Source organism: Oncorhynchus mykiss, chromosome 7 (assembly GCF_013265735.2).
Source record: "Oncorhynchus mykiss isolate Arlee chromosome 7, USDA_OmykA_1.1, whole genome shotgun sequence".
In the NCBI taxonomy this organism is placed as follows: Eukaryota; Metazoa; Chordata; class Actinopteri; order Salmoniformes; family Salmonidae; genus Oncorhynchus; species Oncorhynchus mykiss.
Window position 1 is genome coordinate 40,408,297 of NC_048571.1, and position 9,738 is coordinate 40,418,034.

The following is a 9,738-nucleotide window of genomic DNA, read 5'->3' on the forward strand; positions in this document are numbered from 1 at the left end:
CAGGTTCGGGCAGAGAACACACCTTCCCCCTCGCTCTCAGGATCGTCAACCCACAAGTTTTTTTCATCCTAAATGCAAGGTTCTTAATGGAGTGAGATTTGTTTATTTATTCTGTAAATATGTATGTTCTCAACAGAACTCACAAATAAAACTATGATCTGTGAATATATTGGAATATTTCGTAAATCAAACCATACTCCGTAAATATGTACAAATATTTCACAAATTAAACCATAATCTGTGAATTTGTACAAATATTTCACAGATATCCACAGCTCTTTTAACGCAACAGATTTTGTGACAAAACTATCGTTAGAGTTGAAAATGCAATGTAAACACATTGAACTTTAGATTATTGCTTGGTACATGAACATTTTAAGCGGAAAAGGAAATGTTGTGTACACTACGTCATCACACACTGATTTTTATCTGCAGCAAATCAGTTTGGTGGAAACACACCACGAGTGGGAAAATGTGCATATTTTTTTATTTATGCGGATATTAGAATATTCACATGGAAATCTGTTGGTCTTGACAGTGGGGAATCCATCCTATATTCTATAAATCCTATAATCAATCCATATAGGGGAATCCATCCTGTCTGACTGTGCCCATCTTTTACACAATGAGCAAAACATCCCTTAAAATTATATGCTGAACTACACTAATGACATTTTATCATATTCTTAAGGTCAGCGTTTCCAAAACTCTAATCTGGGGACCCTAAGGGGTGCACATTTAGTTTTTGACTTCATTACACAGCTGATTTAAATAATCAAACCTTGATTTACGAGTTGATTATTTGAATCAGTTGTGTAGTCGTGCTAGGGATTTTTTATTTATTTAATTTAAATGTCCAAATTGTCCACCCCTTGGTGTCCCCAGGAGTTTGGGAAATACCGCTATAGATCCTTTGCTGAGTCAGCAGTCAGATCAAACGACTCAGGAAGGGCCTGAAAGAAACGGGAGCTTGACTAGCGGGGAGATTCAGTAGGGTCCAAAAGCAGCTGGTCAGTGGTAAAACCAGCCAAGCGGGGTCCTGGTGCTAGGCCGACTCAGAATGGACCGCTCTGGGAACAGTAGGAATATCATAATAACATTGAGTTTGACGTCAACTGGGCATCACACACCACTTGTTACACCGGATAAGGCATTTTGAAATGGCATCTTATTAAGCTATTTGATCAAACTTGAATAAAACAGGAGTCACTCAATAAAAGGAGGCAAAGAGGACCACATGCTGGAACCCAAGCCAATAGCACACATTTGCTCTCCCAGACAACTTTTTTTTTTAACTACTTCCCGGTGTGTGTGGATGGATGACGGGGTGTGTGAATTGGTGCATGTATTGTTTCTGCACTTTTAATGTGCCATCATTGTGCAGTTTTACATATTCCGAAGGTTGATCATGTCGTCACACGTTTGGTCATGTCGTACTTCAAAACATTGTCTTCCGAACACTTTTTTGGATTATCTTGAACCATCATCACAATTAAACTCTCACGTTATTATTGTCAGGTTAATACATTTTACCATATGAGTAGAATAACCTGGCCATTTATTTAACTGGTAACATTGCCCATCCCCTCAATCCAACAGTGCAACACAATACAGAGGAATTGAACTGACATTAATCAGACACGGAATGCATGTATTGACTAGGAAACAACATTCATGTAGCTAAGGATGCACAACAAATGACTTGGCTAGCTAGCAAGCAAACTTACATGGAGCAGAAAAACATTTGATCAGATAATGTTACAATTTCTTACCTCCGCACCAGTCTAGAAAGAGTGCTTTGTAAGAGTGCTAATGCATCAACTGCGCTGTTTAATCCCTGAAAGATCACCAATACGGGATTTTAAAACTGAGTGGTGCTTCATAATTGACACATTCCTGAATAAACAATTAACTAGTTCATGTTAGTTTAACTTTGGTTGTTCCTGACGAGATCACCTGCTAGCTATCGGTAGTGTCCAACACTAGCTGCTTGGCTAGTGGGCTGATGTCAAAAGCCCACACTCCCATTGCATGCCCCAATGGTCGAATTTAACATGAATTCTAAAGTAATTTATTGAACATTTTAACATAAACTCAGCAAAAAAATAAACGTCCCTTTTTCAGGACCCTGTCTTTCAAAGATAATTCGTAAAAATCCAAATAACTTCACAGAACTTAATTGTAAAGGGTTTAAACACTGTTTCCCATGCTGCAAGGAGGCATGAGGACTGCAGATGTGGCCTGGGCAATAAATTGCAATGTCCATACTGTGAGACGCCTAAGATAGAGCTACAGGGAGACATGACGGACAGCTGATCGTCCTCGCAGTGGCAGACCACATGTAACAACAACTGCACAGGATCGGTATATCCGAACATCACACCTACGGGACAGGTACAGGATGGCAACAAAAACTGCCCGAGTTACACCAGGAACATACAATCCCTCCAACAGTGCTCAGATTGTCCGCAATAGGCTGAGAGAGGCTGGACTGAGAGCTTGTAGGCTTGTTTTAAGGCAGGTCCTCATAAGACATCACCGGCAACAGCCTCGCCCATGGGCACAAGCCCACTGTCGCTGGACAAGACAGGACTGGCAAAAAGTGCTCTTCACTGACGAGTTGCGGTTTTGTCTCCCGAGGAGTGATGGTCGGGTTCGAGTTTATCGTTGAAGGAATGAGCGTTACACCGAGGCCTGTACTCTGGAGCGGGATCGATTTGGAGGTGGAGGGTCTGTCATGGTCTGGGGTGGTGTGTCACAGCATCATCGGACTGAGCTTGTTGTCATTGCAGTGATTGCGTGATTTCCTGCAAGACATGGCCATGGCCAGCGAAGAGCCCGGATCTCAATCCCATTGAGCACGTCTGGGACCTGTTGGATCGGAGGGTGAGGGCTAGGGCCATTCCACCCAGAAATGGCCGGGAACTTGCAGGTGCCTTGGTGGAAGAGTTGGGTATCATCTCACAGCAAGAACTGGCAAATCAGGTGCAGTCCATGAGGAGGAAATGCACTGCATTCCTAAATGAAGCTGGTGGCCACACCAGATACTGACAATTACTTTTGATTTTGACCCCCCTTTGTTCAGGGACACATTATTCAATTTCTGTTAGTCACATGTCTGTGGAACTTGTTCAGTTTATGTCGCAGTTGTTGAATCTTGTGTTCATACAAATATTTACGCATGTTAAGTTTGCTGAAAATAAACGCAGTTGACGGTGAGAGGGCGTTTTCTTTTTTTGCTGAGTTTAATTTGTTGGATAAATATACATTATACGCACATTTCATGGTTGGTCTTTATTATGGATAAATGAGACACTTTGCTTCACTCTGCGCGTCACAGCCGACTCATTTGTGGATTGCAATACATTGACAGGTGGAATACAGATCCACAAGCACTTTTTGAATGTGCAAATTCCACCGTTGTCAATGTTAGGGATTTCTGAACAAATTGTTGTTTTATTTGTAAAACAAGTGTACACAACAATGTTACAGTCCAGTCAATGCCATTCAACAGGTAGAACAATATAATGTATTTCAGGTTCATCACTAAGTACTGTTAGTAGACCAGCCAGAAAAGCCTGTTTAGGGTTGAGATTATAGACATTTAGGGTTACATTCAAATGGTAAACAAGCCATTCATGTTTACTCCACTGTAAGTCAGTCACCATTTCGGCAAACTATATGAAACAATCTGTCGTTCTGCCCCTGAACAAGGCAGTTAACCCACAGTTCCTCGGTAGGCCCTCATTGTAAATAACAATTTGCATAGTTAAATAAATGTTAAATTTAAATAAAAAAACATTTGAAAAAATAAAAAAGTTAAAAGAAATAAGAGAGAAAGTCACACACACAAAAAAAGAAAACATATTTAGAATCACACCAAATCACAATTTGCGTTAGTATATAATTGACATAATTGATCCATACAAACACTAGCTCCAGGTCATCTGCCCAACTGTAAATCTTTCAGACAGACTCAGTAGTTTCGCTAAGTTGTTGAAGCACTGCAGGCACTCCTGGTTGCAGCTGCACATTCTCTGACTCTCGAAGAGATTGACCAATGTTTGCCTATAACAGTCTACCGTAACGATTGAAGCTAACATATGGTATTTGGTTGATAATGTGATTCAAGTGTTGTCAATTAGAATGAGTATGCTATAGATAATGTAAGGGTAATATGTGATGTCTATATTGTGGCAATATGAGTTTCAGTATAGGGTAACAGTACTGACTGAGGTACATAGGCGAAACAGGTAGTTGAGTTGACATTGTTGGAATTGTTTATACCCGAAAATAGGTTGTACTTCTAATAGTGCAGCCTGTTTTGTATCATATTTTTGTGCAACCAAACAAAGAAGCGCGCAGGCTTAGATAGTATAGGACATTTCAGGAATGACTGAAATGTAAGGATCTATATGCACAATAACTTAAAATGTTTATGAATAAATAAAAAAAAGGTTGCCATTAATCATCTCTACACTTTACTGCCAAAACATGCCGTTAGTTTTACAAGTACGTTGTGGAATTAAACCAGGGGAATAGACTCGTCTCTATCTATTTTTATTCTGTTTGGGTGGTCCGTAAAAAAAAACAGAACCCATCAGACCATACTTTGAAGTTACACATTGTTGATGTCCTGTGTTGGAAGTATAGTACCTTCCAACATAAACACTTGGGAGACTAAAGATGAATCACACTTGGATGGAATCCACAGTAGGGGGGAAACAGCGCCACTGGCCATCCCCACCACCTTTATTATTGTTTTTGTTGCCGAGTTGAGGAGCACCGTGCAGCATGGTAAACAAAAAAAAAAGGCTTTGCCCTCTTCTATCATGTGCAGTGATGTCAAAGGGGGGGGGGGGGGTACGGTGTTTGTCGTTTGCAGTAACTCTGTTGTTGTAATATGGCAAACGGACGTGGCTGTTTCTCCTCTAAGGATTCTAGCTTAAAAATATTTCATCGTCAGTAGGGGCAACAGCGCCACTGTCTGCCCCACGGCCATCGTTATTGTTTTTTGTTTGACGAAGCAGGGGTGGGGAGCATTGGCGCGGTAAAAAAAAGGTTAAGAAAAAAGATTGCACTACATATGCTGCTGTTCTATCACGCGTGCGATGAAAGAGGGGGGCGGGAACTGTACCCTTTAATATCTACAAAGCTGGGCCAATTTACTTTCTCTCTGAAAATGTGGAAATTGTGTGCATGTGAAAAACAAAAGAAATCAGTGAAAGTATCCTTTGTGAATGAAGGTGTCTAATATTAGGTTGTGATGGAGTAATGAATGACGAGAGGGTAAATCTGGGAAGGATCAATATTCTGCTGCCCTGACAGAGTCTCCCGCCGTCCTCAGTGTGTTTATGCAACATGCATGTAGCAGACTAGCGCTATGCTTTGCTCTGCTCTGCTCTCAGTCCCAACACAATCAGCTCTTTCTCAAACAAATTGCAACACTGCAACTCATACTTGGAGTTTACTCTGTGGGCTAAGTATATTTTGTTTATGCCTGGCAGCTTTACTTGTAACGCAAAGGCCATAGCTGTCTGCCTGCTCTAATGCTTTATTTGAACAATATTATTTTGAAGTGGGTAGTTTATCTTCTGGTCTCCCTAGCTGTAGTTCCCCAGGCCATCAGTACAAACAATAATTTAATTAACCTGTTCCATCCCAGCTTAGTGTATGTACGGGCACTGGGAAGGGGCTTTTATTTCAGGACAGAAAGGGTAATAAGACAGTCAAGTGCAGATGTGAACCTACAACACCTTTTTCCAAAGCTAATAATATAGGTTGATGAAGTCGAAAGTGCAATTTAGGAAAACTTTAGAAACTCTGGGGCGGGATGGTGCGGCTATTTTGTATTAAATAAACTGGGTGGTTCGAGCCCTGAATGCTGATTGGCTGACAGCCATGGTATATTTAAGCAATAAAGGCCCAAGGGGGTGTGGTATATGGCCAATATACCACGGCTAAGGGCTGTTCTTACGCATGAGGCAACGCGGAGTGGCTGGATACAGCCCTTAGCCGTGTTATATTGGCCATATACCAAACCCCCGAGGTGCCTTATTGCTATTATAAACTTATATACCAACATAATTAGAGCAGTAAAAATAAATGTTTTGTCATACCCGTGGTATACAGTCTGATATATCATGGCTGTCAGCCAATCAGCATTCAGGGCTCGAACCACCCAGTTTATAACAGACCGTATACCTCGGGGGTTTGTGGTATATGGCCAACATACCACGTCTAAGGGCTGTGTCCAAGCACTCGTTGCGTTGTGCTTAAGAAGAGCCCTTAGGCTGTGGTATACAGTGCCTTGCGAAAGTATTCGGCCCCCTTGAACTTTGCGACCTTTTGCCACATTTCAGGCTTCAAACATAAAGATATAAAACTGTATTTTTTTGTGAAGAATCAACAACAAGTGGGACACAATCATGAAGTGGAACGACATTTATTGGATATTTCAAACTTTTTTAACAAATCAAAAACTGAAAAATTGGGCGTGCAAAATTATTCAGCCCCCTTAAGTTAATACTTTGTAGCGCCACCTTTTGCTGCGATTACAGCTGTAAGTCGCTTGGGGTATGTCTCTATCAGTTTTGCACATCGAGAGACTGACATTTTTTCCCATTCCTCCTTGCAAAACAGCTCGAGCTCAGTGAGGTTGGATGGAGAGCATTTGTGAACAGCAGTTTTCAGTTCTTTCCACAGATTCTCGATTGGATTCAGGTCTGGACTTTGACTTGGCCATTCTAACACCTGGATATGTTTATTTTTGAACCATTCCATTGTAGATTTTGCTTTATGTTTTGGATCATTGTCTTGTTGGAAGACAAATCTCCGTCCCAGTCTCAGGTCTTTTGCAGACTCCATCAGGTTTTCTTCCAGAATGGTCCTGTATTTGTCTCCATCCATCTTCCCATCAATTTTAACCATCTTCCCTGTCCCTGCTGAAGAAAAGCAGGACCAAACCATGATGCTGCCACCACCATGTTTGACAGTGGGGATGGTGTGTTCAGCTGTGTTGCTTTTACGCCAAACATAACGTTTTGCATTGTTGCCAAAAAGTTCAATTTTGGTTTCATCTGACCAGAGCACCTTCTTCCACATGTTTGGTGTGTCTCCCATTTGGCTTGTGGCAAACTTTAAACAACACTTTTTATGGATATCTTTAAGAAATGTCTTTCTTCTTGCCACTCTTCCATAAAGGCCAGATTTGTGCAATATACGACTGATTGTTGTCCTATGGACAGAGTCTCCCACCTCAGCTGTAGATCTCTGCAGTTCATCCAGAGTGATCATGGGCCTCTTGGCTGCATCTCTGATCAGTCTTCTCCTTGTATGAGCTGAAAGTTTAGAGGGACGGCCAGGTCTTGGTAGATTTGCAGTGGTCTGATACTCCTTCCATTTCAATATTATCGCTTGCACAGTGCTCCTTGGGATGTTTAAAGCTTGGGAAATCTTTTTGTATCCAAATCCGGCTTTAAACTTCTTCACAACAGTATCTCGAACCTGCCTGGTGTGTTCCTTGTTCTTCATGCTCTGCGCTTTTAAAGGACCTCTGAGACTATCACAGTGCAGGTGCATTTATACGGAGACTTGATTACACACAGGTGAATTGTATTTATCATCATTAGTCATTTAGGTCAACATTGGATCGTTCAGAGATCCTCACTGAACTTCTGGAGAGAGTTTGCTGCACTGAAAGTAAAGGGGCTGAATAATTTTGCACGCCCAATTTTTCAGTTTTTGATTTGTTAAAAAAGTTTGAAATATCCAATAAATGTCGTTCCACTTCATGATTGTGTCCCACTTGTTGTTGATTCCTCACAAAAAAATACAGTTTTATATCTTTGTTTGAAGCCTGAAATGTGGCAAAAGGTCGCAAAGTTCAAGGGGGCCGAATACTTTCGCAAGGCACTGTATTTACGGATCAATTTATTCATGACTTATTGTGAACATTTGTTAAATCGTTTTACGTATCCACGGGTTATGGTTTAATTGATTTAATGTTTTACATATATTTTTATAAATTCATAATCAGTTTTATTTGTGAGTTATGCTGAATATGCACAGATCGTGGTAGACATATTTACAGAATAAAGAAACAAATCTCACTCCATAGTCCACAACTAGAAAACCAACGGCTGATACATTTGTAACCAATTCTCTCGTCATAAAAAAACATTTTCCAGTTACAAATATTTTGATGTCAGACAAAAGCAAGAGTCGAATCACTGCAGGCCACAGTTAGCATTGAGTTTCCAATTAGTTTTAATGTAAACACTAGTATAGTGCTGTCAAATGCACAGTAAACTACAGCGTCATCTTTTGGATTTGTGCAACCTAACGTAGCAGGTGTAAAATAAAATTGTTTGTGCAATAATACGCTTATCCTGTAAGAATTTGTTTTAAACATGTCATACTTTATTTGCAGATAACATGATCAAATAATAATTAATTTATCTCCAAGCCTGCACTTTGGTTCGCAAGACACTGAAATGCATTGTTACCTTCTGATCATACATTAAGAATCATTATCAAAACAACAATAATGGAGCCTTATGTTTGTCAATAGCTGTCTCTTGTCAATAAGTCTCTTGTCCACATGATTCATACAAAGTCAGAATCTAGCCTAAGAGAACATACAGTTCTCGGTTTACATACACTTAGGTTGGAGTCAGTAAAACTATTTTTTCAACCACTCCACAAATTTCTTGTTAACAAACTATAGTTTTGGCAAGTCGGTTAGGACATCTACTTTGTTCATGACAAGTAATTCTTCCAACAATTGTTTAGACAGATTATTTCACTTATAATTCACTGTATCACAATTCCAGTGGGTCAGAAGTTCACATACACTAAGTTGACTGTGCCGTTAAAAAGCTTGGAAAATTCCAGAAAATAATAGGGTAATTGACATAATTTGAGTCAATTGGAGGTGTACTTGTGGATGTATTTCAAGGCCTACCTTCAAACTCAGTGCCTCTTTGCTTGACATCATGGGAAAATCAAAAGAAATCAGCCAAGACCTCAGGAAAAAAATTGTGGACCTCCACAAGTCTGGTTCAAATGCCCGAAGGTACCACTTTCATCTATACAAATAATAGTACGCAAGTATAAACACCATGGGACCACGCAGCCGTCATACCGCTCAGGAAGGAGACGTGTTCTGTCTACTAGAGATGAACGCATCTTGTGCATTGTGGGGGTGCTTTGCTGCAGGAGGGACTGGTGCACTTCACACAATAGATGGGATGATGAGGCAGGAAAGATATGGATATATTGAAGCAACATCTCAAGACATCAGTCAGGAAGTTAAAGCTTGGTCGCAAATGGGTCTTCGAAATGGACAATGACCCCAAGCATACTTCCAAAGTTGTGGCAAAATGGCTTAAGGATAACAAAGTCAAGGTATTGGAGAGGCCATCACAAAGCCCTGACCTCAAACCTATAGAAAATTTGCGGGCAGAACTGAAAAAATGTGTGCGAGCAAGGAGGCCTACAAACCTGACTCAGTTACACCAGCTCTGTCAGGAGGAATGGGCCAAAATTCACCCAACTTATTGTGGAAGGCTACCCAAAACGTTTGACCTAAATTAAAGAAATTAAAGGCAATGCTAGCAAATACTAATTGAGTGTATGTAAACTTTTGACCGACTGGGAATGTGATGAAAGAAATAAAAGTTTAAATAAATCACTCTCTATTATTCTGACATTTCACATTCTTAAGATAAAATGGTG